Below are 8,222 nucleotides of genomic sequence, written 5' to 3'. Positions count from 1 at the left end.
TAAAGCTTTATTGTTCTTGGTGCGCTGATTCTTTTCACTCAATCTTTCTTCCCGTTCTTTTTTTTTTTTTTTTTTTTTTTTTTTTTTTTTGAGGATCAAAGATGGAAGTATCGTGCAATGTGTTGATCTATTAAGCTTTCTAGCGATTCATGAGGTTGATCGTTAGGTCAATGACTCCCAAACCAGACGGCTTTAGGGCACTAGGTGTTGAAATACCCCTACGGACTTACAAGCTCAAATCAACTAGAATATAAATTAAGACAACCTACATCTAATCATTTCCCACTTCTCACCTTTTTGGGAGAAATTCTCATTTTTTTTTTTTTTAAGCAAGTTCAATTATTAACCTAGAGTTTGGGCCCTCCACCTTTCGGCTCGAGAAGTTCAGTGCTTGATGAGGCTAGAATCCCGGCTACTTAGTGAAAAGGGGTTGTTATCCACCTTTATCAAGAATGAAAGCTTTCAATGCACTACTAGCTCAATTGGGATATAACCAATTCAATAATTAACAAAGCATGTACCCGACAAATGAATGCTAGTGTGCGCCGGTGCTAGTGTAGAAGACTACAGTGAATCTCAAAACAATCACAAACTCAAGATGATGTGGACCACAAGTGCAAGCATGATATCAATCTTTCAAAAAAATTTCTCCTAAATGGCTTCCACAAGGCATACAAGGAGTATTGACCTCTCAAGTCAAGCAATTTTTAAATTTTAAACAATATAGTCCTCAAAAGATCAAAATCATAGCTAGATATGGACCAATCATAGAAATACCCCTCAAATACACAAGTCATGCTAAAAATTTGAATTTAAAGCTAACACTGCAAAACACAATTCCCCCAAGCTTAAATGGCACAATGTCCTCAATGTGCAAGAGAACAAAGGAAAGAGTATACCAGTGCAACTAAAGCATAGAATGATCGGGACTGAATTATCCGAAGTGGGTGACGTGGTTTCCCCAAACTTGGGATGAACTATGGTCCTGAAATTTGGCACTTGGATAAATTCATTAGATAAAAAAATGGGGTAATCAGTGCACAGTGAACATGCAAGTGTAAGTGGAATAAACAAAATAGAGAAATGAGAGAGGTATAAGGGTAGTCCTGAAAATTGGGTAGCACTCTCTCACTAAAGTCACTGTGATGTACCTGATGGAGTCAAACATACATGTATGAGAGTGCAAGAATAAGGCATTCATAGTAGAAAGAGAGATATATAGGAAAAGTAAAGTACAGGTACAAAAATATGAAAACTGATAGACCGGCTGTAAAAATAATAAAGTAGAGTGACAAACATATGTATAATAAGAGAGATCATGAAACAGAAGGGACTGGGACTCAAGAGGATGAGGTAGGGCAGGCAGGTCTGGCGCCACGGATGTCTCGGGATAGATCTCTGAACATAGCTGTGACATCCGTGCGGAAGGTAGCGAACTCCGCTTTGTGGGCCGTGAGGTCAGCTCTGATGGCAACAACAGCGTCCTTGAGCGTTTGCAGACGCACTCCGAAGCCGGGGGTCAAGTCTGGTATGGATGAGTCAGAAGACAACTCCTGCGTCTGCTCTTGCTCGTGGATAGGTGACCTGGTTGGAGAATGCTGAGCTGCGTCATCCGCTGAGTACTCTAAGTCAATGTCTATATCAATGTCATCATGCTCGGCAGCTGGATCGACTGGTGCATCGTCCGCTGCGAGAGCTGCTACTGCTGGCTCTGCTGGTGCTGGGGCTACCTGTGCTGCCGCCTCCTCCTCTAACTCCAGCTCTGTAGCCGGCAGTACGGCATGGACCTGCAGGCGAGTGATAATAGCTCTGTAGCTCTTGTCCCAGTCCTTCTTACGGAAGTGACAGGAACCTCTCTCGGGGTGCTCCCGAGGATGGATGGGATATCGTTGGTCAATGAGAATCTAGGTGATGAGGTGGCTGAATGGAAGAGACTTGGCCCTTCCGGGCGCCTCCTTGCTGACGTACTCATCGTAGAGCTTCCTCATCAAGCTCTAGATAAGCACAGGAATAGACACCCAGTGGCCGGTATAGAAGGCGTCTAGGGCTGCTAGATAGTCGCCCTGCCTCTGAATCTTGTGTCCCGCCATGTATATATTTCGGTAGAGCACCGAATCTGTAAACCACAGGTCATCTGGCAAGAATGTCTCGGTGGCGAAGGTCTCGCCACCGGCATGGTGACCTGTGAGAAAAATTGCCATATCGGCGTAAGAAGGCCTGTGGAACCTGGGATATGTCTCCTGTAGCTCGGGCGGGCACCGATGTGGACAGCGAGTCGAACGGGCCAGAATATCCACTGTAATGGTGATCTCATGGCCATCGATAGAGGTGATGAGCTCGGCTGTAGTGCGCGGCGACGGTCGGAGGTTCTGGTAGAACAACCGTACCAGTCGTGGGTAGATCGGCTCTGTGACTGGGGCAAGAATAGCTAAGAGGCCCCGCTGAATGATGTCCTGATAGGCAGATCGAGTCAGCATCGATCTGGAGAAGAATGCGGTGTCAAATGCTGACTTGTGCTCGATAGTCATGTGTGCATATCGAGGCGTGAGTCTGTCACGCTGTAGATGAGATGGCTGAACAGGTGGAGTCGGCTGAGCTGGCTACTCAGCGCCTCTATGCGGTGGAAATGGTGATAGAGTGAATACCGGATGAGCCGGCGACTGGGGTGGAGTAGGGTGTAATGGTTCCTCTGTATGAGAGGGCTGTGCAGTCTCCCCTGTCCGCTGTCGGACTCTCCTCTGTGTGTGCTTGGGACTAGGATCCCGGACATGAGATGGACCGGCCCCGTCGTCAAGTCTGCGGTTGGAGCCGTGATGGTGTCTACGTGCTACCGCCTTGACGCGAGCCATAGTCTGCAAATATAAATTTAAGAATTAGTGCCAGCATATATAGAATATAAAGCACAATATAGAAACAGGTATGTCAAATAAGATAGACAAAACAAAATATCGCATGATTCTATGCAAGTGGCAGAATATGAAACATGCTAAACAATGTAAATATGAAATGCATCCAATGTGGAATATCACAGGTATTGGGCATATATAAGGTAGCATGAATATAAGATAAGATGAATGAAGTGTGTATATGAGATCTGTGAAATTCGATCGATCAAAAAAGGAAATGAGATTGATCACAAAAGTTGGATCGATTGAAGGTTGGGTTGGATCAATCACAAAATTTGGATCGATCAAAAATTAGTCGGATCGATCTCAAATCTTCGATCGATCATAAATTTGTTCGATCGATCGAACTGTGCGACGATGAAACCTAACAGTCACAGATCTGTGACTTTTGAAGTATGGGGCCCACATGAATGAGTTTGTGGGCCCTCCAACAACACAAATCAAGCCTAAATGCACTCCAAACGTGGCCCAAACACCCAAATCTAACAAAATCTTCAAAATTTATGCACACATACACACACACACACATATATATATATATAGACATGGATGCTAAAGCTTTGAGAATGGAAGATTCAATATGAGAGCAACATGATTACGACATTTGAAATAAGTATTGATGCATGAGAGTTCAAATCTAGGGAAGGATGACTCGGATCTTACCTCAAGAGAGTGAGAGAATGGAGAATGAACTGAGATGATCTGAGATGAAGAGGATAGAGATGAACTGAGATTCGAGATACTTGGATCTCGCCGAAGGAGTTGCCGGAGCTTGGAGAGATGATTCATAGTGAAGAGGGACGAGAGGCTAGGCTTTGGTGAGTGAGATCGATCCAAATTATCGATCTCAAAACCCTTGGATCTGTTTTTAAAAAATTTCCCGACTAGTTCGATCGATCGAAGATGAGTTGTGATTGATCGAGCTTTGATGAACTCCTTTCAAAGTATTTTTGGATTTTTGGTTTTTTTTTTTGAAATTTGCAAAAATAAAATTAAAAATTAAAAATTGGAAAATAAAGTAAAACAAAATATATTTGATTTTATTTGAAATTTTTTTTCTTTTTTTTAAATTTTTTTAAATTTAATTAATTAAAAACTAAATAAATTTTTATATTTTTGAATTTTTGAAAACTTGTTGAAAATTAAAAAAAAATAAAATGAGAGTGAAAATAGAATAAAATAAAAATGAAAATATTTTTGGATTTTTGAAAAGTTGAAAAATCAAATTAAAGTTAAAATAATGAAATGAAGATTGAGATCGATCAAAACAAGAGTTCGATCGATCAGATAAAGAGCAAAAATATGCAGGTTTTTGGTTCAAAAATTTGGCTAAGTGTTGGAACATGAGATCGATTGAACTGGGAAGTTGGATCGATCGAAGAACTTTCAGATTAATCTTGGAATGTTTCGAACGATTAGACAGAGAGCTGAAATATGTAGGTTGATGCAGGCTTAAAATTTTTCTAAGTGTTGAGTCATGAGATCGATCGAACTTGGAAGTTGGATCAATTGAAGGTCTCTTGATTGATCTTGGAGTTGGTCCGAACGATGGGAGAGAGAGGTGATTTGGATGCAGGTTTCTACAGGTCAAAAATTTTTCTAAGTGTTGGATGCAGAAAAGAGTTCGATCGATCGAACTCAAGTTTGAGATCGATCGAACTTTGCAGAATGCTCAATAATGACATGAAAGCTTATACAATCCTCACCAAAGTTCCTTGAAATGCATATGAACCTAAAACAAGTATCTAGACTTTGCAAGAAATGAAATGAAAGATAGAAATAGGGGAAGAATAGGGTTTTGACACCCTACGAATGCTTTTGCTAGTCTTTAACATCTCTAGCAAGACATTAGGCTCTTTTAGCCCGGATCAAAGATCTTATAATGCATCCCCTCCTTGTTGGGGTGATAGATGCTTTGAACTCCACCCAACAAATGGTTCTTTGAAGAACTTGTTGGATTAAGCTCAAAGGAAGTCTTTGGTCCCTTGTCTATGCAATTACAACCTTTGGGCTTCCATGCCCTTTCAAAGCAAGAGTTTGAAACAAGACTTTTAGAATGCAAGGTTGAAGATGATCCTTTGGAAGTTTTGGTTTTACACAAAAGCTAATTTCTTTGGCATTGAAGATCATGACATTCATCTACAACATTGACTTCTCATTCATATTTGTCAAATGAATTGTGTGTGGGATTAAAGATATTTAACTTCACCTTCATGTGGCCAAATCAAATCTTTATTATCCCCGTCCTACAACTGATGTTGGCATTAGCGGTTGCCAAGAAAGGACGGCCAAGGATAACGGGAATTTGGCTCTTAGGATTGGGAACCGGTTCCGTGTCTATGACAACGAAATCAATAGGGAAGGAGAATTTGTCAATCCTTATCAAAACATCCTCAATTATACCCCTAGGCTTCTTAATGGATCAGTCAGCAAGTTGCAAAACTACCGACGTCGGTTTCAATTCACCTAAGCCCAATTTGACATAAACCGAGTATGGAAGAAGATTAACACTTGCTCCTAAGTCAAGAAGCGCCCGATTAATGATATGATCACCAATAATGCATGATGTAGTGGGTGAACTGGGGTCCTTAAACTTTGGAAGAGTGCTATGTTGCAAAATTGAGCTTACTTGCTCAGTCAAAACCACTTTTCTTGGTGCTTGGCTCTTGTTCTTCCGCTTTTGGGTGCACAAGTCTTTCAAGAATTTGGCATAAGTCGAAATTTGCTTGATTGCATCCAATAGTGGAAGATTAACTTTCACTTGGCTAAACATTTCCATGATTTCATTGGTTTTTGCCTCTTGCTTGTCTTTTGAAATGGATCCTTTTAAGGCATCCGGAAATGGAACCTTTGGTTCAAACACTTTTTCAAAATTTTCTTTTGAACTGTCTTCAACACAAGAAGTTTTCAAATCATTTTTCAATAAAACCTTTTCAACATCCTTTTTCAAAACTTCTTTTTCAAACACATCTTTTAAGACTTTCTCATTTACAAGGTCATGTGTATGCAATGAAGGAGGAATGGGATGTGAAACGGGACGGGTGACAACTTGAGGTTGCACCGGTTCACTCTCTTCATTAGACACTCTAACTTGATTGTCCACAATCCTACCACTCCGCAAGGTAGTTACTGCATTAACATGTTCAATGGCGTGGCCTTCCGATGAGGAATGGGTTTCCACAACACATTGTTGCTTAGGTGGGGCATTTATAGGCATCTTTCCCTTTTCTCTTGCATTGAGAGTGCTTGCTATTTGCCCTACTTGGGTTTCTAGCTTTGCAATAGATTGAGAGTGAGAATGAAGCAATTGAGTGTTAGCTTCTAAAGTGCCCAAAGCATTCAAAACTTTCTCTTTGAAGGCGGGACTTCTAGTATTACCTTGGGAATAGGATTGGTTGGGAAAATGAGAATTAGCAAATTGATTCCCTTGTGATTGATAGGGTCTATAACCTTGGGATCCTTGGTTCTAAAGTGGAGGTGGAATGTACTTCCCTTGAAAACCGCCTTGGGAAGGGTTAGAGCCCTCTCCTTAGTTTTTCCAAGAGAAATTCGGATGATTCCTCCAACTTGGATTATAATGAGTACCATAAGGATTGTTCCCTTGGTTCACAAAAGCCTCATTGACTTGTTCATTAGGTTCACTTTGCACTTGTCCGTGAGGACAATGAGAAGGAGAATGAAGAACACTAGAACAAGTCATACATGTTTCATTTGATGCACGATGAGAATGGTTAGGGAAAGAAGATACTTGATTCGCTGAGTTTTGGTTAATCAAAAATTGATCAAACCTTTGAGACAAAGACTTCATTTCGGCTGCTATTTCATTTGAATGTTCGACTTGATGTAAGCCAACACTCTTCATCCTTGTGAATTTCTACCATTCTTGGATGATAGTGTTCTATGCAAAGAATTTTCACTCATGCTTTCATAGAGACGCCACACGTCATCCTCATGCCTATCAATGTATGAGCCACCCATGGAAGCATCAACCATACCCTTATAGTTGTCCAATAAGCTCTCAAAGAAGTATTGAACTAATTGCCATTTGGGCATGTCATGATGTGGACACTTCCTAAGCAATTCATTGAAGCGTTCCCATGCCTCATGAAACGTTTCTCCATCCCCATGTGAAATTCTCGAATTGAGGTCCTCATCTTAGAAACCGGATAGTACTTCTTCAAGAACTCTTGTTGCATTTCTGCCCAAGAAGTGATTGAAAAAGGCCTAAGATTGTTAAACCAATACTTTGCCTTGTCTTTTAAGGTAAATGGAAAAAGTTTGAGTCTCAAGACCTCTTCCGGCATGTCCGTATATTTTACGGTGGAACATACTTCAAGAAACTCATCCAAATGCTTGTAAGGTTCTTCACTTGGAAGTCCATGATAGTTAGGAAGCATTTGAATGGTTTGTGGCTTAATTTCATAATGATGTGCTCTAAATGGAGGCAATTGGATGCATGTAGGTGCATTACACTCATTAGGCACATAATGGTCTCTTAAAGCAAGAGGTGGGTTATCTAATTGAGGTGCAACATGAACACCTTGGTTTTGAATTCCTTGATTGTTGATGGGAGGTTGTGGAGCATACATTGGCCTTGGCATTCCATATGGAATTTGGCCTTGTTGTTGTGGTGGTTGGTGAATGAATGGCCTAGGCATGCCTAATGGTACTTGTATGTTTTCATTGTGCACATTGGGATGAAGGATACCTTGTTGGTCTATGTGACCAATGTCCTCAACATGATTATCATTATGGTCATCCATTGAAAGATTGGCTCTATTTGAACTTCCTCTTCCCCTATGATTTCTAACGATAGATTCAAGATGCAAATCAAGAGGGGCAAGAGTTGGTCTCAATGAACAACGCCCATGCATGCACAATACAAAACACAACAAACACAAAGAATGACAAACACTATGCCTTCACAACAATGCAAATAGACTTCTTCCACAAACATTTAATTCATACTCCCATACTTTAACAACAATGATGCAAGACAATAAAAAATAAGCCTCCACGCGGGCCGACAATTTAACTAAGGGATTGAGTAAAGAAAATCTCATAAAGGTCCTTTAACACTTCAACTCTAAATTTTAAAGCTTTGCTTAGCAATTTTAGAATTTTTAGCTTTTTGCTTTCTTTGCTTGCTTGAATTGAATGCTCAATGGCTCCGTTGCTTGCTTCCTCTCCAACAATGCACCTAGTTAAGTAAGAACAATACAACAAGTAACCCAAAGGAAAAATAAAAATAAAGTAAAAACACGATCAAAAGAGTACTAATCCTAATCAATTCAACAAATCCGACGTTGCCAAATC

At 40.5% G+C, this 8,222-nt stretch overlaps 1 non-coding gene across 1 annotated transcript; it reads left to right on the top strand.

Annotated features, from left to right (window-relative positions):
• The first annotated feature begins 6,957 nt into the window (after nucleotides 1–6,957).
• On the top strand, nucleotides 6,958–7,063 carry LOC132283481 (small nucleolar RNA R71). Its single transcript, XR_009472049.1, has one exon. It is a non-coding gene; the product is annotated as a small nucleolar RNA R71 (small nucleolar RNA).
• Nucleotides 7,064–8,222: the final 1,159 nt, after the last annotated feature.

The sequence above is a fragment of the Cornus florida genome, unplaced genomic scaffold (assembly GCF_030987335.1).
Source record: "Cornus florida cultivar Cherokee Brave unplaced genomic scaffold, ASM3098733v1 CherokeeBrave_3.0.0_Hap2_Chr01, whole genome shotgun sequence".
NCBI lineage: Eukaryota > Viridiplantae > Streptophyta > Magnoliopsida > Cornales > Cornaceae > Cornus > Cornus florida.
Note: the sequence above shows the minus strand (reverse complement) of the source record. Positions and strands in the feature narration are given on the sequence as shown.